This window comes from Haemorhous mexicanus, chromosome 3 (genome assembly GCF_027477595.1).
Source record: "Haemorhous mexicanus isolate bHaeMex1 chromosome 3, bHaeMex1.pri, whole genome shotgun sequence".
NCBI lineage: Eukaryota > Metazoa > Chordata > Aves > Passeriformes > Fringillidae > Haemorhous > Haemorhous mexicanus.
Window position 1 is genome coordinate 76220320 of NC_082343.1, and position 23982 is coordinate 76244301.

A 23982-nucleotide genomic window follows, 5' to 3' on the forward strand; every position below is an offset into this window, starting at 1 on the left:
TTGAAAAGAGTATAAACACAGAAATGGGTAACATTCTGTATTAAATGGTTAATACAGAAGAAAAAAAGGCATTTTTACTTTCATTTAGTCTTTGATTTAATTCCATAACTTTTTTAGCAACAGCAAGAAACTAGAAGCAGGTTGAGGGAGGGACCTCCACCTGATGCAAAACATGGTAACTGTGCTGACTTCTGCACACATCTCTGGGGGGCAGGGCACAGATACCCAACTCGATGTGTCCCCAAAGGGTTTTCTAGTGGAAGGCCTGTGTCTTTTCACAGCTTTAAACAGGTATCCAGCAGAAAGCAGTCACTCAGCCATCTCACCCAAGGCCAAAGAGAGGAGTCAGAGCAGGGTGCCCTTTCTGGTGTCTCAAGGAGGCAGGAAAAGTCTGAAGGAAAAGGCAGTAAAAATCCTGGGGAGAGAGTAAGGGATTTCAAGAGGAACAATACTGTGTTGTTTATTGTAGGATCTCCTGGCTGGATTACAGAAGAGGAGTCTGGGTTTTGTCTCTCTGCACAAGGCGAAGTGACAACTTGGGAGGAGGTAATTGTGCTGAGACTTGGTGATCTCCCCATCCTGGGAGTACCTCGGTGCTCATCACACATCTTTGCTGTGGGGATGGTGTTTTTCAGCAGTGTTTGTTAGAACAGTGCCACCACTAGCATGGCAGTGTGTGATGAAGGCTGTGTGTGATGAAGGCTGCTGCACAGGGTCTGAGTTCAGTGGATCACTGTGCGTGTTGACCGGCGACTTAGACAGTCTTCCTCTTCTGTATTTCCTAGAGCTATAGATTTTGACTATAAGCCAAAAGCTAAATGGATCCAAACTGATGGAGGATAGGTCGGTCAGTTGCTGATACATGTGATGGTCTGGATGCAATCTGGATAGTGAGGATGGGGGGGGAAGTTTGTCTTTGTGTTCTGTTCCTCACGTGAAGCCATTAGCTGTGACAGTTGTAAGATGTGACAACACAGTCCAGCCTTTACCATTACTCGTGAAAAAAGCACCTCATAATATCAACTTGCCACACTTCTTAATTTCTGAATTTAATACAAGATAGACAGCAGCATATTTTTAATGAGAATATTGCACAATTAAGGATACTGTAGCACAGTGACATGAATCAGCAAATTCATCTCTGAATACAATCAGTTCTTTTTTAACATGCATATCCTGGACACCCATGAAAATCCACTGCATTATAATGGGGAGGTATATGAAAGAAAAATGGACTATGATGAAGATGATATATACTGAAATTTTTCCTATTGTGACTTTTACTGGACTTTTTCATGGCTCAGCAGGAGACCTGAGCTATGCTGAGCAATCACCAAACAGCATGGTAAACTAACAAGTGCGTTTTCTGTATGTTATCTCCAGTTTAGTGGAACCTTGGAGGGCAACAACCCACTAGTAGATCACAACTCATTTTGGCAGGCCATTTTGTGTGCATTATTGACCTTTACTTGCTGTCCATAAATCCTTGACAATGCTGACACAGAAACGCACCAAGTGACCTTTCAAAAAATGTTGGAAATAATCCCTTGCAGCTGCAGGCCGAGGACACTGACCATACTCAAGTATAAATCTCTCCATCAGCACCATGGACTGCTGGCAAGAGCATCATACAGACTCCCCAAACTGATTCTCCACACCAACAGGCCTGATGTCCCTTACGAAAAAGAAAATTCTCACTAGTTAAAAGTAACAGGAGAAAAACCCTGTTTCAAAGCTGGCTATGTGAGAAAAATTTAGGAGAGCATTGGTTTGACCTTCCCCCAGAGCTGGCTAGCAATCAGAGCACCTTCCTTTGACAGCTCTCTGTGTAAAATGTTCTTAGCACCAGTAAGGTTCTACTGACCTTAGCCTCCAGCCCAGAACAAACTGTACATTTCGGTTTTTAACAGGCATCCTTCCATGTTTCAAGCACAAGGCTTTCCTTACAAAAATTTTTGAGCATTGTATACTCTCCATTTGCAGGGTGCAATATTAGTTTTATCCTTTCTTCTCAGGAAAAACCTCACACCACCTTGGGAGCTGAATCTTCTGCTGTGATGAATTCACAAGTGCTTCACCTGTGCAGGGTTCCTCATGAGCCTGGGCTCTTGAACCACCTGCCTGGGTTAGCTCAGCTGTGTTCAGAACCAGTCACACAGGGCTTACTCTCTATGGGAATGGTCTTAACTTGAGGTCAGCAATGGATTAACTGCTTTGAATGAGCTCTTGATGAGCATTTCCTGTAGGCTGAGAGCAAAGTTTGCAGGTGGTTTTACCTTGAGATACTTTGTTCAAATCCCCAAATTAATTGCTTTGACTTCTATCTAGTTAGGAACTACCCCATAGATTTTCTGTTAAATTGTGGAGATATATATATAATGTATATATAATAGATAAATATCACATGCTTCCAAATAGCTGTGCAGACTTCTGCACTTTGGCAAGGAGGTGCACTAAGTCCTCTTACTGGGAAATTTGTACGCCTCTGTGAAAAATGTGATTTGAGTAACTGAGACACAATCTAGAGCTGAAGCACAAAGGTTTGTAACAAAGTGGCAGAGATAACTGTTTGCCATGGTTGAAAGAGGCACCGTCTTTTTTCGTCATTAACGGGGCTGTTGTGAAACTTAAGGCTACAGAATGGAAGATCAAAAATCTCTCACACTGTCAAATTACAAAGTTCTCTAACTTCCAAGGTAAGGGTAAGATGATGCTGGGAGATTCTGCATGAAGCAAGGAGACTTTTGAAATTTGTGTGGTGCCAACCTCTGTCATGTATAAGGGAAAGTTCCATTTAGGAAAACAGAAAATACAAAAGCCACATGTCTATTTGCTTCAGAATAACAACAAAAAGAAAATCTGTATCATATACTCATTAAAGTTACAAAGCTCACTGGATTGTTACAATGGATACTAATAATAAATTTCCAGAGCAATATAATTCAATCTGTTCAAATTTCTTTCCAGAAAAATTATTCCTATGAATAGCAGGGAGAAGAAAGCTACATAAATAAAGGTAAATGTGCAATGAGCATTTCTTTCCTTCTGTTTCTTCCTCATTAAATGTCTTGGGTATTGTTATGAAAATGGTCATTTTTTCAGCCCTTTTTTCATGATCTGTTTTCCTTTGTCACCCAGGGACTTGATTAATACAAATTTGCCTTTACTGATACGCCTCTTTCTATTTTTTTGTGAAAGAAGTAGTAGTAGCATGTCATGCATATTAAAGTGCATCACATTTCCTTTCCAGCTGCCTAGCATATACTTTTTGTAGTTATTGTTTCTACATTTGTTTCAAATTTCCCTGCCTCCTTGAAGTAAGGTATAATAGTTTTGAGAAGCAGAACATGGTATTAAACTCATCTGTGTAAAAGGGAATTCCAAAAGCTAAGGTGAGATTCTAACACCTCTTCTCTTTCCTCTTGTAAGGCCATGGACCATGTAATGATGGTCTGTATAAAACCATAAACCTCACCATGACTCCATAGACTATTTGCACTCTGTCCTCCCTGAGTTCAGTGTAATTACTTAGCAATGGGGAATCTGATAACGTTCTGAAAAATCAGGGTGAGAAAAACTGGGCCTTTTAGTGGATATGCAATTAGCAGAAACTGTTCATAACTGTATTTAAACCTTTGGCAAAAAAAAAAAAAAAAAAAGACAAAATAACTAAATCTACACTGCTTGATTATTTTGAAGCATTTGGCTTAAATGAAAATGATGATTTATATGTATTTTTCTCTTGACACTATGAGCGGAAAGTTTCAATACTGTTTCATCAACACAATATCTATTTCTTTTCATAATGTCCCTTAGATATATACCTCTTATACTTGCTGTTAAAAAATTATTTGTTCACACTGTGTTTTTATGTCTTCAGGACTTATATGTTGTGATACAGGAGATTTTTAGATTCAGTTCCAAAAGGTCCTCACATAGGAGGAGCTGGAGCCTCTAAGTTAGAACTTCACGTGTTCCTCAGAGTTTGCTTTGCTTTGATTCATCATCTCATTACTGAGGATACTGAAGACAGTGGTAGTGAGCAGCAGAATGTTTCCACAAAGCAAATACAGAGGCTCCTTTCATCCTCTCTATCATTCTTTCTTCTAGTGGGTTTGCAAAATTCATAGTGACTAAATGTGAAAAGTATTGCACTAGTAGATCTGCTTAGTGGAAGATTCCCAAATGCTTCTTTCACTCTTCATGATTTTGCTGACCAAATATTAGCTAACCACAGGATGTTCAATGTCAGCTTCTGCTTCTATTTCAGCTTCATATCTCTCTGCTGATCTGGGAAGAAGGATCCAGGCTGGAGAACTGCTTTTCTTGGAAATCCGTTTAAACCAATTCCACCACTTTTCACTTTCCTCATGCTCAGTCTCAAATGTCAGTAGTTGAGGTGACAGGGAAGGAGTTTTCACATTTTTTTGCTATTCATTCTCATCCTCAACTAGTCATAATGCTGATGCCCCTAAGAGTAATCATATGGAGTTGTCACTTTTCCAGATAAATAGTTCATGACAGTACTGGGCATTGGCCAAGCTTTTAGTATTGCATTATCCTATTCTGAAATAAAATGCTTCAGCTTTCCTGATAAGAATTCAGAAAAAAAAATTAAAAAAGAAGAAAAATATATTAATCTAGCATTTGACAAGCACCAATGCTTAAAAGAGCTTAAGAGTTGCCCTTGTCCTTTAGTAGGTGTTTGTCTGCTGGATAACCACTGAGAGAACTGAATCAGAACTGAATTGGCTGGGAAATTATCTGTGTAAGAAAGTTGTATTTCTACTGGATCAGCTCCCTGGTCTTGCTGTGAAGCTGCTAGAGGAGAGAGAGGCTGATGGTGGAAGGAGCAAGCACCTTGGACAGAGATTGCCACCATTAGCAGTGCTATCAGAGTGACAGTGCTGTCAAAAAAATCTGTGTTTCCATACAAAATGCTTTTGAATGACAGTCTTCGAATGGAACCCCTTCTCACACCACAAACTCATGGCCAACCTTGCACCAACACTGTGAAGGTGCTTCTCAATTTTGTGAGACAAAAGAATTATTTGTGGGGATAATGAGTTTGGGAATGAACTGACTCATCTGGCAGAGCATTCAGTTCAATTAATTTGTTGTCCAAATAATTCTTTTGAAAGAATTATAAAGATGGTTTGTGGAAATCAAATTCTTTCCAGCCATCAAGAACTGATGAAAAATGTTCTTTTCTGTGGTAAACATCCTAAAAGTATGTCAGTGTAAAAGAAGTGTTTCTTAAATCAAGACATCACTAATGGATTTTTCTGGAAAGTGCAATAAGATAACAGGCACAAGTTGACCATAACTAGAATGATAATGACAGTCTTGTAATTGTCTAAACACTACTTAGAGATTTTTATTCCATCTAGATGATGTGGGTTTCCCAAATATTTAAATTTGCACATTTATCTATAACTCTCGACACTGGGTAAGTTTTTGTGAATTTTTAAATGTTCAGTACAGTAATAAAGGTTTTATATAAATAACTTAAATGGTCCTTTTAGTAATTTGAGGAAGAATAGATTGCCCTTTCGTTCACCCCTCAGTTCTGATCTAACCACTCTGTTTTATAGTAGAGTGAGCGATGAGCTTCAGATTAGACACGTATAGGCAACACTTTGTTAAGCATAAAATAAATTTTTTTTGTGCACTATGGTTCTTTTAAGGATAAATTCTGGAATATTTTTATTGAAATATGGTTCTAAAATACTGATACCCACAGAAATGTCCTTTTTCACTGGATAGTAAAATGCACATATCTACTAGGAGTATAATGGGGTGGGGTGCATGAATTTGTAATTTCCTAGTGGTTTAAATTAGTGGCAGACAATGCAGATGTTATTATACCCAATGCATTATCTTTGGCCTCCTTATAATCAGAAATAGGGAAAAAAGAAATTCAGTATTTCATCAAAAATGCATCCTGACCTGGAGGAATTCAAGACAATAAAGGCTTTGCACAGGTTGCAATTTTTAAACCTAATGTAAAAAAACTGTTTCTCATGTAGGACCAGCAATACCATCTATTGAGAAAGTGTTGTCAGCACCTACTCTCTCAGATTCTTGGTAAATACTTCCTATGAGCCCACAGGTTTGTTTGTTTGTTTGTTTGTTTGTTTCTTCACATTCTTTGATGGAGACAACAGCCTCCAAACTCTTTCAGCTTCATCTTATTGTCCAGTTGAAGTCAGAGACTCTAGGTAGCTTGACCAATAGTCTGAGTTTTGAAGCATCTAGTAGACAATGTTTCCATGTTTATGAGTTCTCTAGGGTTTCTTCTCTTTTCAGTGGAGCAGAAGAACATGAAATGATGGAGAAAAAGAAATTCCTTTCCACATGGAAATGTTTGAAATTACTGTCCTTTGGAATGAAACAAATAAAAGTTAACCTTGGGCACTAAGAGTACGAAAACGGGATGAGATTCAGATTCTTTTTTCTTCTGAGAATTTTTTTCACCTGTAAGACTTCTAAGAGTTCTAGGACCAAAGGTAGGGGTGTTGTAAATAAAGCAAAAAGTTTGCTTCCAGAAATAAACAAGAAGGATTCACCTAGAATACTAAAGGCCTAAGTTTTATAAAGTAAGACCTCTGGTCAAATTCTGACTGGCCTTTGAGTCACAAACTAATTTCTGGGATTGAGACTCAAAAGATATGGTCACTGAATTTAATGCTTCGCATTCACAGACCCAAATGTGGCTACAGAGTAACTCTAGACTCATTTAGGTGAGAATGCTTTAGGACAAAAGTCAGATTGAGCCCACTCAGAGATATTAAGTGAATTTATTAAGTGCATCCATATGTCTTACTTGTACTAGTGCAACTTAATGTTAGTGATTAGGCAACAGAAGAGACTCTTTCATGAGGCAGCTTTTATTTGACACTGAACTTGTTCAAGTCATACCAAGTTCCATCTGAAAGTGCAATGACCCTTCCATTTCTTTGCAGAAATGTAATTTACAGCTGTGTTTCTTAACATCTAAGGCTTAAGCAGGATTTATCCTTAACAAGAAGCCCACTTGTGTTTTTCTATCATCTTAAAATTTATAATAACTTCTGAATTATAATTATTTTCTCATTTTCCTAAATTAACTATGCATATTTTTATACTTTTTTATGATGTATTCATTTGCTGAATTTTTAAATTATTTTCTGTAAAGTGCTTTGAAAACCTTATTTCTTTAGGAAGACCTGGTTCCTTGAGGTCTATTAGTTCTCAGCACATATATGTGAATTAAGAGGGTACTCAAAAATGAGCAAGAGACCCAGGTTCAGACTTAATGTTCTCGTTCCCCTGTGTCTCTGAGAACCCCAAGGAACAAAGGAAATATTGAAAGCAGGCTGTAGGGCTTGGAAAAAAATGTCTTAATCACTAGGCTGGAGAGCCAATTATTCTAGCTTGGGAAGTGTTCACCCTATGCAGAGCGAGAAAGGGAGTAGGTTCACATGAATGTTCCCTACAGGCAACTTGTTAGGATACTTCTACTAAGAGGTGAACATAAAGTGGATTTTAACCTCATGAATGGTGTGGCAAAAGGCCAATACCTCATGAAGTATGCCAAGTAATAGAGAAGATATTGAAAATCTAAGGTAGTCTTTTCTTTATTGCTCCTACTGGAACTGCTCTACTGCATTTGAACTGGTTTTGTTGGTTTGTTTTTTTTTTTTTTTTTTTATGTCCTCCGAAACAATATTATGTTTTACACAATATTTTTAGTCATAGTCCATGAACATTATTTCTAAGATCTTATGTTTCTGTATTGGCATTTTCCCCTCTGACCTGCCTCCCATCTGTGGGACTAAAGTGGGTTTCCAATGAAAAAAAGTATGGCATACTGCCCTGGTGTTCCGTGGAATTGGCTGGCTATCCTGGGCTCAGTTCTTATCAGATCTTCATACTTTTCTAGTGAAATAATAAGCCTTCAAAATAGAAATAGAGTAGGATCAACTAAAGTCCAAATAGAAAAAATAGCTGTTGACTTCACTGCATAAGTCAGCAATGAGTGATCTCAGTTGCACCAAAAAACCTGATCCTCTTTTCCAGTGAAAATAGATTGACTTTATACTACTTCCATTCATTTAAGGGAGAGGGAAACACCAATAAGAAAATTTAATAAAGGGTTTTTCTAAAATCCTGTGAAGAGTTTATTTGACTCACTAAACAGTTAACATTCTAACTCAGCGCAATTTTGTTCTCAGCTTTGCAGCGATTCATTGAGATCTCTACTAATGTTTTATGTGTCTTATTGAGAAATCTTCCTTGGTTTTGGTTCAAGGTATAAAGAAGTGTCCTGGTCAGAGAAGGCAATCTGTGCTGTATTACAGTCCTTTCTACATTGAAGTTAGTTAAGTGGTAACTGAATGGCATCAGAGAGGAAATGAGACTGGATGGGACAGATTTTTCTGCTATGCAGTTTTACCTGTAGCATTTTAGCAAGAAACACTAAGAAACACCAGCTTAATTTTTCTGTAGATTAATGCTTAATCCTGGATAGTCTGTCATCCAGTGGAAACCTGAAGTCAGGTACCTAGCAGCAGGACCTAGTGAACTAGGAAGGAGACTTCTCATTCCATCATGAAAAAGCCAAATCATTAATTTAAAAATAAATTGTTTCTTGTAATTAAGCTTTTATTCTTCTGTCAGCAATTCACTACCCAATGCACTGAGCTTTTTCCTGGACCTGAGCAGAGAACCTAAATTTCTTGTTCACAGAACAAGGAAAAAGGTGTAGAGGGACATGGAGTGTCCTGCAATTACATTTGTTAAATGCTGTCCTATAAAACTCTTTCCTATCTGTTCCCTTATGAGACAATTCCCAGGAGCAATTCCTTAGGCAATTATTTAAAGCTATTTAGTATGTTTGATTACAAAAAATTTTTGAAAAAAAAACTTCTTTCTTGACAGTTCCAACTGAAGGTTTTGGAATCTGAGTTAATAAAGTATCTCTAACTTATTACTGAAAATGAAGGCAGTGGATATCTCTACTAAATCAGGTGATGAGCACAACAGAAAAGTGGAGAAGCAAGTAAATATGTCTGTATTCTGAAAAGGGTCTGGGTGATGAACACCAAGTAATTGTGGGAGAAACCCAAAGAATTTGTTAAAAAAAATGTTTGATGATTATATACCAAATAAATACACCTAGTGTATCATGAGGTGGAGTGAAATAATGATGCAGTTCATAGAGACTATCTTATAATGTGTATATTAAAAGATTTGGGAGTAAGATTGTGCAAAAACTTGTTCTAAAAATGTTTAGAACATTTATCTTCTGAATTCTGATTGCTTATCTCAGAAATCTTCTGCACTGATTAAATGAAGTGAATTCCAGCAGTGGTGTCACTGGACTAAGGAGCCAGGAGGGCACAATACAGACAAGACTTAGTTTTACTTTCAGACAACAGGGCAAAAACTCATTGAAACTTTATCCAAGGGGAGAATCCCACCTTCATCCTGCCTGAAAAATAATCAGCTTCAAAATAAGAACAAAATGTGAGAGAAGGTATTAGATTTAAGGTTTAAGTAAGAGAATATGGGTGGATAGAAAGATTATTAAGCAAAGGAAATGACATTCTAGATTTCATTAGGTACAGAGTGAGCAGTTAAAATGATAAGATAGCAGAACCTAAGCCAAGTTAGACAGCAGAAAGGAATTAAAAACAAAGAGCAAAAGGTCCTTTTGCCTTATAAATAAAATGAGGGTGAGGGAAGAAGGGAGACTAAACTGCACTCAGAAAGGATAGGAATGATTGGGAGGATGTTTCACCACTAAAGTAATACTTTGTTTCAATTTTTAATAAGCGATATGAATTAGAGGTGAGAAAGGGCAAGGCAGTTACATGAAATAAAAAGATTGATATTGCTCTGTTTAGGGGGGAATAAACTCTGAGTTTCATGTTCTTTCCAGAGTTCTAAGAGGACTAGAATATGAAATTGCAAGATTAGTGTCAAGATATTTAAAAATAAATTTAGCCATTGTTACGATACTATCAGAGGTGAGATGTATTTCTATAAAGGAGAAAAAGGTATGCAGTGCTTTTGAAAAAGTTTGGGAAATGTATGAACTAGTTTTTTTTTTGTAAGTGAGATGTAGTAGGTGTAATATATCTCAACTTGAGTAAGCTGATATTGTGCTCTGTGAGAAATTACTAGTAGTTGTAGACAGAGCACGTTAGAGTGAAAATTACATTGAGTGAGTACTAAGAGATTTTGGAATGAAGAAATGAACTAAAAATATTCAAGTTAAAATACATTGAACTACCAGCCTGGGTTATAATCACAGAGAAATGGCACTGAACAGAGAAAATTACAAATTTGTGTCTGTGGGGGTTAATAAAAAATTCAGAGGTCATCAGTAGAGGAGAAGAAAGATTTTGTATTAGTTAACCAGAAAATGGCTGTAATCCACAGGTGGGATACAGTCATGGGAAAGGCAAATTCCATCATTTGATTTATTATGGAAAGATTTTCAACAGAAGTGAGGAGGTAATTTTATAGTTATCCAGGGTACTCTTCCAGAATATTGTGCATGGATCTGATTATCCATATTCTAGAAATCTACAACTCAACTAAAGATTCAAAGTGAGGATAATAGGATGATCAAAAGATCCAGAGTTGTTGTGTGACAACAAACTAGAGGAATTGGCTTTGTGTCGCATAGCAAACCAAGAGCTGGGGGAAATGTTAATTCTGTCTCAAAATGTGTGATGGAAACAAGCCCTAAGGAGAGAAAGGAATTATTTCCAGTAAAGAACAACTTTGATCCAAGAGTGTACAAGACAGCAATGTTCTAGAATAAAGACAAATGAGGAAACAATAAAAATGAGTGGAAATTTGTGAGTAGTTATGATTGCCTGCAGTAGGAGATGAGTAGGCTGGGTGATTGAGATATTTTCCAGCCCTATACTCCATATGTAGTTTGTGTATGCAACACGTAGTCATGAAGTACTCAAGAGATTGATTCAGTTTTCTTGGATAACAGATACAAAGGCTGCAGCAACACTAAGACAGAAATAGTGATAGACAATAGTAGTAGACAATAGTGATAAGTTACAATTGATCTAATTCTTATGATCAGCATTTCCCTTTAACTGAAATGACAAAACAATATCTGAACAGATTCCTCAAAATCCTTCAATTGACCCTATATCATAAATTTATCAAAAAGTTCTAAAATAGACAATTATTCTATTATATTTATGCATTGACTCAGAAATAATGAGTCATCTCCCCATGGCTTCTTAGAATCACACAGGTGAAACAGTTTATTTTTTCATGGTGATGATTTATTTCCCTTCCAGGCTTCAAAATGTTTCCCATTTGGCTAAAAACTTCTGGTTTGCTTTTTGGTGGATGAATCCCTATAGTTTTAGTGACCTTCACTGGATATTTTTCACCCCTATTAATTACAAATTTAATTGGTAAACATCCTAAATATATATTTGTAATTATCTTTCAATTCAACAAAACCATATGGGAAGTCCTTAGGGTACCTGATGTACATTTCTTAAAATGAGATATTTTTCTGGAGTCCATGTAATATAACTTAAGAATATTTTATAATAATATTTTACACAATTCAACGTGAATTCTCCCCTATTTTGTCTAGCAATCTTCCTAAAAAAGGAAATACATAAATCTGCACATAAGACCTTTAAAATACTTGTGAAAACTAGATATAAGAGTTGCAGAGCAAAGCTCCTCTGTAGAAGAGTGGTTATCAGGTTCCTTTGTGTGAACACAGAGGGAATAAATTAGTAGTGTAAGACTTTGCACATGAGCAGGCAACTACCAAAACTTGCAGGAAGAGGGTCATAGTGACAAATAAAAGACTGAGCCAGTGATAGAGTAAAGACAAGAAGGAAACTAAATTTAAGGAAGTTAATCCTTCAGACCCTTCAAGAAGTAACACCTTTTACAGGTCACATGCTGTGCTTTTGAGCCTTGTCTTATCACAGGTGAAGAACATTAACTTGAATGAGTTATTCATTGATTATCACAGTAGAAACAAGTTGGTCTTGATAAAAGGCAGCACTTGTGTAAAGAGAGAGACAGGTTCATTTCCTTAAGTCCTTTCCATCTGAAATCTTTTTAAGATTTAATCTCATTGGTTTTAATTTCTTTTTCAAGCTTTAAAAAATCTGTTGATATTTGCAAAAAGTTTCTCTTACTCCTAGTTAACATTCATTCATAAGTAGAACAAACTGTATATGTAGCAACTGCCAGCAATATCAGCAGGACATTTGGAAACATCAGTCTGTATAGAGATCTACATTGGTGGGGAGTACAGAATAGATAGATAGAAAGGATATAAAGTTTTTGGTTAATTATATTTCTTTTTAGGAATAAAACTATTTTTTTTCTGGAACAACAGTCTTTTTACTCAACATACAAATTAGACAACCCAACTGCCATGAACCAACAAGGCTCCCAGAGATGATATGGATATCCCAACCCTGGAAATGTTCAATGTGGGCTCTAAATGTAAAAACTTCTACAGTAGCTTCATGTTTGAAGAACTACTTAATTACTCTGTCTAAATTGTATCAAAGCAGAAAATATTATGGGCCAAGACAAAGAAAAGCTTCATTGAGAATGATAACATTTTTTCCTGCCTGGAAGATAAATGTGGGGTTTATGCCATGCAGATAGAGGCAGCAATATTCTGGCTTTTTAGCACAGATGGTGACAGGGAAGTTCTGGGTTTTCAGGACAGCTGAAGCCCCTGTCCTGTTGCAGAAACTGTCTTGTGTTTCTGCTAATGTGGATCACACAGAAGGAAAAAGACATAATGATTTTCAGGGACTTAGCCTTTTAAGAAGGATATTATGTTCTCCCAGAACCTGTAACATGGCCTATGATAGATCTTTTTTTGTCTCTTACTTTTGAAAGTGCTGGTGTAGATTTCACCTCAGGCCTCTCAAAATCTCCTTTCCTCCCCCCACAAGCCTACCTGCCTGTCACAGCATCCTGTGATTTACAGCAGTCATACTGTTATCTCCTTTTGCCTGCTCACCTGCTGCTGTTTACGCATCGTGTCCTTGCCTTTGTCAACCAGCTGTACTTTGCTTATCACCTCTGCTTCTGTGAACCTCTGAGGAAAGCCATCAATGCTTTCAGGTTTTTCATGAGAACTAACTGTGACATAGGCAGAATTCTTTTCTCCTCCTTGCTCCTAATCTCCATTTCTGCTCAAGAGAGAGTGCATTGTGTTGGAAGGAGTACAGAGCATGGTTCAAACTACATTCCCATAAAAAGGAAAAATGAAGGTTGGTGTATTTTCCTCTCCCTTGAATACTCAGTCTTTCTTTAGTTTCCTGATACAGGTGGCTACCATTTGTAGAGCTATCAATTTCTTTGCCCATTTTAAAGCAGCTATTATTTATGCCAGTCCCTGCTTATCATCCTCTTTATTCGTTTAGACAAGAACAGCTACAAAACATTTTAAACAGCTTGAGATAAAGGTTAAGCTTAAAGATCACATGTTATCATGCACAGCTTCAAAATAATGGGTTAAATCTGCTTCAACACAATGTTCCGAAATCATGCCTTTAATGTGCATTTAATTTGTGCCACTCTTTCAGATGTAAGAAATGTGAAAACATGAACCAAGCTAAAAAGCTATGGCCCATAAAGAAAATCATCTGCAGTAGCATAAAAGGTACATGCTGGGCTTTTTTTCACTAGTCTTCATATGTACAATGGTACAGAACTGAAAAACACACCCCTCTTCAAATGACTTTAATGACTCTCTCTTTTGATAATAGTATGTATAAGTGACATATGTCTCAAGAAAAAATGTGATTCTTGGAAATTCTGTATTTATGCTTTATGTAACTTTAGGCGTTTTTGCATTAGAATTATTGGTAGACTCACAGCCCTAGTTACAAACAATAAATTATATCACTACATGTCTTGCTATTGAAACAGATTACTTAGCCATTCACCATTGGCCATGGGATGCTCTCCAGATGTGTTGCATCTGAATATCTCTGAATTTTCACTTGAGCACGATGAAGTTAATCTGTTGTTTAGCACACCAAAAGAATTGTTAAATACCTGCTAAACATTATACCAGTTTGCAGTTATTCTGGTGTAAGGATTCTTTTATTCTCTTTCTGTCCTCTCTCCATTCCACTGATCTTCAACAATACTCCACTGTTGCAATGCTGTTCTTTTTCCTTCTTCAAAGTATAATTTTATGCTAATCCTTGAGCTGCTGAAGAGGGCATTAGCTTTCAGCTCATTTTCTGCTTTGTTGTTCTAGGAAAACTTTGTTACTTACAACCCTGCAAAACCTGAGCTATCCGCAAATTGCCTCTTACTTCCATGATTTCAACATTATTTTATAGTTTGATAGAGATTACATGATAAGGATGCATGGTCCTGTCTACTGTATATCTCACAATCTAATTGCTGAGAGGACTGCACTTTCATCTCTATGTTGGAATATGGCCCAGATTCTGGATTTCAAAGCAACTAAAAGGAAGACAATCATTAAGACAATGTTCCCTCAAATCCCAGTTCAAATAATCTCAAAGTCCTTGCAAAACACAAATGTTGACCTTGCAGAACACCCCAACCTCCAGAACAGTTCACAAAGCTCTGAAAACACATGCAAACATATTTATGAAACTTCTTTTATTTTTATTGTGGGCAAAATATCCCTTGGTTACCATTAGTTTTGTTTAAATCCGGTGGAAATATTCAGAGCTTCCCGATGTATTCAACAATTCAGAAAAGTGGCTCATCACCTCAGTTTAGCTCAGTCTGCACGATTGCTTGTTTACTTAGTCTCCACTTATTTTTTTCAGGTTCACTATCAGGCTAGACAGCTCTGTCAACTCAAAAAGACATGCTTTTTTCAATCTATTGATCTCTGTTGCTCTTCCAAATCCTTTAGTATTGGCTCTTAGGATTACTATAATGCTATAATCATTCTGTTAAGGATTCAGATTTGTGGTGGACTAAAAGATGGTAACATCAAAAGGATTGAAATGCCCTTGAAGCAATCAATTTTTGTTCATCAAATACAAATGCTGAGAGGCTGCTTTCAGCTAATAATTTATAACTGAATTAATGACACATGGCTTCCGTCAGTAATGGTCTCCTCTCTGGAATCTCTTTTTTCCCTTTCTGTGATCTGATTTCACATTCTGGGAAAGGAAATCAGAGTGCTACAGAATTTAATCAGAAATGGGAACAGTCTGAAGGTAAAAGCTTAGCATTCCTGCTTCAAACTGAGTGCTGCTGAAATCTTTATCCTTCACTTTTGGCAAATGTGTATTTTTAAGCCAATGCTACTCATGTGGAATTGTATTTCAACTTTTTCATCCTACTTACAAAGAATCACGGAATTGTGGGAAGCATCTTGCAAAAATTCTAAGTCACTTGGACATGTAGGTTTTCAAATACTTTGGTGAATGAGAAATTTTTCATATTAACAAATGAGTGTCAAAAAAGGGCTGTAAGCAGTTCACCTTTTCTCCCACCACCCTCCTCCTTCTGCTTCTATGCTGGATTCTGACAAGAGGTTCAGAGTACAACTGCTACTTCTGTAGTCTAAAACAAACTTAAAATAGTTGATTCTCATTTCCTATCACAGTCTTATTCTTCCTTTTCTGCTTTTCTGGTGATTTGAGATAAGTAGATTTTTTTCAGAAAAACTGTACAAAACTTTGATAACTGTTTTTCTTTGCTTTCTTCTTCCCCGTGAAATTTGTGTGAAAAGTGGAATATGCCCCAGACTCGTTATCTGTCAAAACATTCTAAATAAGCCTAGCATTAAAAAAGCCAGATAGGATTAGAAAATAAGGAGGGGAAAAAACAAGGAAAAGAAAAAAACCAAATAGCCTTTAGAGAGGAAAAGTCAGACCCCTGAATAGGTGCCAAATTATTGAGCATGTGCATAAACTAATCTCATCTTCATGATGTCTCCTCTCTGCTAAAGGACAACCTAACAGCCCCAGCTGTGGGATAAGGTTGCTTGGTAATGTCATTCTGTTATGGTGTGGTCTCTTTTTATATCTGTCTGATATGCCACTCAGTGCTTGAAGCTGCTTTGCAGGGAAACAATTGCTGTAGTTGCAAGGAAAAAATAAAGGTGATATCAGCTTCAGGAATGAAACATCCCATTAATCTAGTTATAGCCTCTTCCCATCTCTTTTGTGGAGCAGAGATAATCAGAATCAGTGAAGGAACTTCATTGGGGATGTTTACACTTTTCTTACATGTATAGTGTGGTGAGATTTACAGGTAATCTTGGATTATAAATTACTAGCAAATATGGCAGGTAGGATGCCATGTCTCCTTTAGATCTTCTAGATAACATTATAGATATGTTTGCTTTCATACAAACCATCTGTTTATGTCCAGTGAATCCTTTTCTCTATTTCCTTTCTTCTTTTCCAGTGATCCCATGCCATCTCCCTCTCTCCCCCAAACTCCCTGCCGCTTATAATTGGTTTAGAAATAGATCAAGTTACTTATATTAAATAGCTGAAAGTACTTACTCAAGATAATTCTTTTATGAAATTTTGTATCCAATTAATACCAAATCTTCAGTCATAAAAAGCCTTCAACATAGGTCTTGCATAGGGACTTATCTGTGGTGCTTCTGTATTCAAAGTGTATGTGGCATGGCTATCATCACATATCATTCTTTACATATCAGTTTTCAGAATTTAGAACCCTTAATAAACAGCTAACAGAAGATGCAGTGTCTTTATTTGTTGATTCTCAATTAAAAAACAACTAAAATTCTGCAAGGTGCCTAGCACCTCTTATGAACTGAAGCTAAACCTCACACAAAGCCCTGCAAAATCAGATCAATGGATTAAAAGCAAATGCAACACGAACCTTAAAAAAAAATCTAAATCAAAAATAGTCACTGAAAGTTGAAAGTACAATAACTGGGCCCTGCAAAGTACTCACACTTGATAACCCTTGAAAAAACAATGTATTTTTAAAAAATGTTTCGAATAAACTGAGACTAATTCCAAATTAAAGTTATAAAATTACTGAAGAAGCATAATAAAAAAGATCAATAAAAAAAGCTTTTAAACTAATTGAAAACTTTGTAACATTAAGCTTTATGACAATCCTGCTCTTTTCCTTACACGCAATCTCTGGCAGGCAAAATTTTGTTTTAAATCCTCTCCCACTCTGCTGTTTGATGCAGTCCAAATGTTTTCACTACTGAGAATGGAGAAAATATAACATTTTTCTTCATAGAGATAGCTTGTGGTCCCAAAGCTCATTTATGACAAATACCTGAACTTTCTCTGGTTTTGTCTTCCAAGTCAGATGTTTCCATCATCTTTTACTCCCTTTGTGCTCTCTTCCATTAGTTTTTTAGGGGTTTAAGCTGAGACAAAAATATGCTAGCAGTTATACCTCATATCCAGCCCTGTGGAAGGGGCTTCAAAGAGTTGACTCTTCAGAGGCCTCAAAGATGTTAAGCAATGTTTGGCTCCAGAAAAAAGAGAGAAATGTCTGTTTCTTCAGTGAGAGGTTCTGTAGGCCTTGATTCCTTCCATTTTGCAAGGTATCAAGTTATCTTTCTCTTTACTTGCATCTCAGCTCACAACATCTCAGTGACACTGCTGAGAACGACTACTGCAACTTCAGGGATCTCCAGGCACACAAAATCCTAGCAGGATTGCTAGGATTTGCAGTTGCTGCAGCAGCAAGATGAGGAGAGCAAAGAGCCCACAGCTATCCTTTTGCTTGAGCTGTATTCCTAGAGAAGCTGCTGTTCCAAAGTGCAGTAGACAGCCCCCCTCAGAAACAAGAAGTCTGGCTCCCTGGGGCTGTCCTGTTTTCACTTTTTGTTACAGGATCAGCCCCATCCTGAGCCCTCAGAGCAGCAGAAGGAAATGTCACCCATACTGCCAGAAGCTGGCTCCAATTACCTTTAATCAAGAGGCATGAAGATGCTGAAGTACCACCATCCTACAGACACATGGGTGTGAAACTTGAAATCTGCAACCAACTTCAACAGAATGGTTCTCCTGCCTGAAGGTTCAGTTAGTGAGTAACTTCCTGCTGGAACACTGAAACTTCTGAGTGCTTCAATGGCTTTGGGGCAATGGACCACTGAGGGCTAGGAGGCACATTCTGTTCAAATTCAAATCAGCTTCATCAGTAAGACAATAAAAGTACTTTGATATGCTGCTCATCCTTGTAGTTCCTAACACTGTTAATCTGCTCACAGTCTCAGTGATTTCAGAGTCTGTGGTAATGGTATTCTTCAAAAGCAGATACCTTAGAAATCACTCTGGAGGAATAGCAAGCATTGGCTTCCCTGTCTTGATCAGGGTTGCAGGCAGATGTTCATGACTTGTCAGTTAATTCAAACAACAGAAAACAATGTTAAGAGAGACCTTTAAAATCCTTCACTAACTTTGTTTGGTATTAAAGTATCCCAGAGCCTATAGCTGATACCCAGAAGCCATAACTGGATAGAAAAGTGCAAATGGAAACACCTTTTCACCTTCTCAGCTGGCCTTTGAAATACAGGAGAAAAGGAAATGCTGCACACAAGACATGTGACCGTATCCAGCAGATATTTGAAATCTCATCTGCTAAGGCAGGTCCACAAGAGACATTCTTTGGGCTGTGACAGGCACCCTTGGTCTGAAGAGGGAGAGTGAGAAATGCTGAGAGCATGTATTCAGCTTTATGATAAGGCTGAGGGCCAGTCAGCAGCACTAAAGACGCAACACTTTCCTCTTGGTACAGTCAGCTGAGAAATCCCACAATCTCAACAATGGTGAGAAGGAAATCACAATTTTTCCTCTGCCGTGGGATACATCCCTGACTACAAGATTCTGTGAAAGTCTTTATTGAAAATTTGGATTTCACACAATTTGTTCGAGAAGAAATTGGGAAAGGCCCTAGATAACTACCAGATTGCTTACATGTTCATACTTAGGATCTGCAAAGCATCCTGTTGTTTCCCAGAAATGAATTCCAGGTTCATACAGTCAGTGCTTTACAGGTTCTCATTTACTAAGCAAAAAACCCCAGCAGTTATTACATTTCCCCCATCTTTGTTGTCTTCAGTCTAAAAAAACAAAAAGTAATTATTTTCAGAAGGATGGCCCATCTCTACAAGTTTTTCATCAGGTGTACCAAATAACTCAGAACTTTTTCATCCAATAATGACAGCGAGGACTGTGATATCTCAGCTGGAATCATTACTTGTAGGGAAAAAAACTAGAAAAGACGTATATAAAAATATACTCAGACATACTATAAAAATCCAATTCAGAAGTTTTGGATGAAAATGTGAAGTAAATTATACTAATTGTTTCAAAGACTTTAATTTTTTACCGTTATTCTTTCTTGTCATATACCCAACAACGTAAGAAAGAATATTTGGTCTCATATTTGCTTCACACAGGCAGCAAGAGGGTAGTATAAATTTAATATATTGAGAACACAAAATATGGGGTAAGTAATTTAAAAAAAATATGACACTTTTCCCCTTGAATTCTCTTTCTGAATTTACATATTACATAGAGTTTGGTTGGAAGTGGAGGTGTCAATATTAATACAGAGTCTGGTAAGGTTCCTGAACAGCCAAGGCAGCACTTTTCAGCAAAGGAAGCATAATTTATCTCAGCACTGTTGGGAAATGAGGGGCAGGGGGTGGGTGATGTCATTTTCTGTCATATGGAATGGAGTCCTTCAGGTTGACCTGAGCGGTTCCTTGTGTGCCTCTCACTTTGTCACCAGTTAACAGAAGCTGGTGCACTCAGCTGCAACACACCCACCCCTTTGTAAAGCAAGCTGTGCAGCTGAAAGCCAAGACCGTGCAGGGCTTAAATCCTCCTGGTAGCACTTTAACCATCGCTCATGTGGGTCTGATTTTCCAGCTTGCTTGCATTTGCTCTGAGTTATTTTTATAAGGATCTCAACATACCGAGTTCATTCTTTGTATTTTTCTATTGATTTTTCCACAACTGATGTGAAATAGAAGTATCTTTTAGGCTCTTTGTTTAACTGCATTTCCTCATGTTTTTCCCTTTAATCTTTGTAAACTTAGGTCTTCTTGAGGTTATGGCAGTATGTTTGTTATCTCTTTGTGTCACGTGATATTTATCTAGCTGTGACTCTGATACTGCTGGTGTTTCTGAAAAGACACTGGGCTCCTCTGTTATCTTTCTGCAGGTGTTGGATTTGCCTCTCTCAGTGAAGTTTGGTATCCTCAGTAATAGCTAGCAGTCTTTAAAACCAGCAATCCATTATTTTCCCTGAAAGTGTATCTCCTGATAAACTGAATTATTGTCACAGAATGAAAATATACCCAAAAAAGTGAGGGGAGGAAAAATAGCTCACTAAATTTTAGCCACTTGATTGGCTAACTCAATTGCACATTTGAAATCCTGAAATGTAAAATGAGATAATCAATATAACAACATGGGACTTCACCATTACAGCTGCTGAGTGTTTGTCAGTGAGTGCAATTCATCTGCTTAAGATTTTGTCTTCAAATTACTGTAGAAAATATGGACCATCTGATTTCATAATTTTAAAAGCACGGTCTGACTTCTCAACGTGAAGGGTTTATACAGGGGAAGGCATTTTAAAGCCTTTGCTTTTCATTAAAAGTAGGACATCTTACAGAATAAAACCTTATGTGATTTTTTTCCTGAAGTGTACATAAAAACTTGTAAGTTGACAGCCTCAGGAAAAAGTAAAAATTAGTTACTTACAAGATCTGACCTTTACCTAGAAGCTGAACAAAATGTAATCTTTGAGAATCCTAGGGGTGATTGTTTAGCTGTGGGTGTACTCTGCTGGATTTACAGCTGACAGAAATCTATTATCTACCCAGAACTATGTGTTTCTCTTTTTTTATTTTTTTGATGCCTGAAAATACAGTAGCAGCAGCAGCAGCAGCAAAGTTTACCCACATTACAAACTTTGGAAATAAGATGGGAGAAAGAAAGCATTCAAATTGTGCTATTTTGAAATAGTCTGACCTTCTTGAATAGTTTTCAAGCATCAAAGGATTGTGTATTCTGTCTGCAAGTTAGTTTTCTGAATAAATTATTATTTTGATTCATCTCTTCATCATCTATTTTTAGCCTTTTGGGAGACTTTTGAAAGTAAAAGGGATTTTTTTTTCTTTCTTCCTTGGTTTGGATCATATGGTTCAGAAGCTCAGAGTTTTTTCTTGCTGCCAGACAGATTCTCACGCAATTACCCTTCCAGAAAATTCACCCGTGCTGGAACTTACTTCTTAGGCATTCCTTCAGTGCCCCCTGCACTTGTGGATGTCTGTAGATTCTGCTGATCAAAGACTGTTCTTCTCCATCCACTTATCAAATGTTTTATTTTTACATAATGTGCCTGTTGACACCACAGCTGCTTTTCTGAACTGGGGAGGGGAGAACCACTGTTGAATAAAGATTACCTTAAAACCAAATTGTACATCTCTTTGCACTAGCTGCAGAGCTGTAGTTGTGAGGGATAGTCGTGTTTAGAGCAAAGGTAATTTTCTGTCAGCTTCTTGGATTTTTGAAGGAGGTAAAATAGGCCCCTGTTCCTCTCAAAAGTTTTCTTGAAGGTGTGCTGTAGACCACACCAATTTTTAAATGCACCATGACTCTGCCAGGGCCCAGTCCCACAAAAATTTCCATTTCTTTAAAATTATAGGATCAGACTTGTAACACAAAATACAAGCTGAGTATTGCTTGTGTTGCTCTGTCTGACTTCCAGTAGTTATGAGGCACATAGGCATAATATGGAGTCTCAGATATTCTCTCTCAACTCTAATAGCTATTTGGGCTCATCTATGAACCAGAGATGTGCTGTATCCTCCCCATGAAATATGAACAACTTTACTGTACTCAGAGAAATTTAGAAGAATTTACCTCACTTTATAAAAATTAGATTAACAACACTTCCGGTTACAACCAGGATTTTGCATGCTAATTTATAAATTCATCATTTAAATTTTTGCATGCTATGAATTTATAAAGTGTTTTACCTTTTGCCTAATGTCAAGTATTACTGCCCAGTAGGAAATTCTAGTTAATGTTTTTTAGCTTTAAGGATATATAACCAGAAGAATACAATTGGTTGCTCACTGTTTTAATGCCCCCTTTATAGATTTTAATGGCTGATGCCTATGTGTTATGTGCCTTGCTCTCACAGTCACATACTTAGGACTCAGGGAAATATCGATCACCAAAGTGCCCAAAGTCTGTCCAAGTCCCTCAGGGAACCTATGCCCCCCAGGAAAGTTTTCCCATCAACTCCCCTTTCCTTTCCTGCTACAACCAGGACACAATCAGCACAGAAACCAACATATCTTTGAGAAAATAGGCTGCTTAGAAAATGTCCATATTTTCCACTGAAATTATCAGTAAATGAAAAACTTACAAGAAAACTTATAAGACCACTAAGGTCTTTGTACTTTTTTAAGACCCCATGAGAAATGTTTCTATTCTTTGAAAGCAGTATAGATTTATGTGTCTCTGACTCTTCAATGGGGAAAACAGAATGTGCTTCTACATCTTATAACCAAAATCTTCAAGAAATTATTCATAAAAAATTAAGATTGTTGCAACTGATAATGCAAAAGATTTTTTTAAAAGGATAGTTAAATACCAGGGGAATTATTGTCCCAAAAATCTTGTCATAATTCTATAAACTGCGGGGCTGAAATTATCACTTATTAAAGTACTGGCATAAGTGGTAAATGTCAGTCCCCTGCAGAAGCATGAAGAAAAAGGAGGATGATGTAGGAAGAAGTATTTAGAGAATGTGGTTCAGGTAGAAAATAAACAGCCCCATCTCTCATGCCATTTTATCTTATGCTGCTGTGCTCATTAATATGCCTTGTGAATTTCCAGAAATCTTTCTTCTTTTATCCTGTGGTGGGACTTTAGCCCCACTTGTGTCTCACCATGCCGACTTCCTCAGCAAGAAATCCTTCAGGCCCTTCTCTGCTTGCAGAAGATTGCTTCCAGCTCCCATGGGACACTGCATAGGAGAGTTCACTGGTTCACATTCCCTAGGCAATCTTTCTTGAGTGAGGAATGGCAGCTGATGTCTGCCCACTGCAGGCTGAGTGAAAAGAGAGGGGTTTCCCTGCACTTTGTCACTCATGTGGTTGGTTTCTCTGCTGTTTCACCTCCCTGTGCTATCGCTTCTTAGTTTATTTCTGAGCTTGAAAAAGGTGTGAGAAATGGTGAGAGTAGTGCTTCAATTCAGGCATTTCTGCCTTGGCTGGGGATCCCATTACCCTGCATGGCAGTGCAGCTGCAGTCCCATCAGCATGATGCCCAGCTGTATAGAATATATGAGTCAGAGTAATTTCCTTTGCTTTCTTTCATGCTCCACGTCTCCATCTTCACACTTGGTTTGGGGCTCTGCTGCTTAGGGGCACCTTGTGCTGAGGTTGGTGAGTTCCCTGCTCCAGAGCTACAACTCCACAGCTACACAAGGGGAAAAACCACAAAGAGATGAAGGAAATTACTTTATCCAGCACAGGCTGGCAAATACTCCTATGGCAGCACTCAGCAGCTCTTTGCTTCTCTGCTTTGCTGTCATTACAAAGCCCATTTGAAGTAGGAGGAATTTAATACGAAATTTTTATCTGGGGAAAGTGGATTAATACCTCTCTCAATTTCTTCCCTGAGAAACCCCAATATAGCAAATAAGAAAGTCTGCTGTCAATATAGCTATTCTCTCAAACCTGAATAGCTTCACCTTTTGCTATTCTAGGCTGTTTATTTGGCCTTTACTGCTGGTAAAATTCAAGTTAAAAACTTGCAGCATGTATTTCAAAGCCTGAAAACAGTCAGCACTTTGGTTTTCCCTCTGACCAGATTGTTTCCTAAACTTTCCAGTGTTCATGTGTTATTTTGCTATTCAATCAATCACTTTTTCTCCCTGAAGCATGTAACCTACTCAAATAACAGTGATTATACATTCATAATTGCAAAG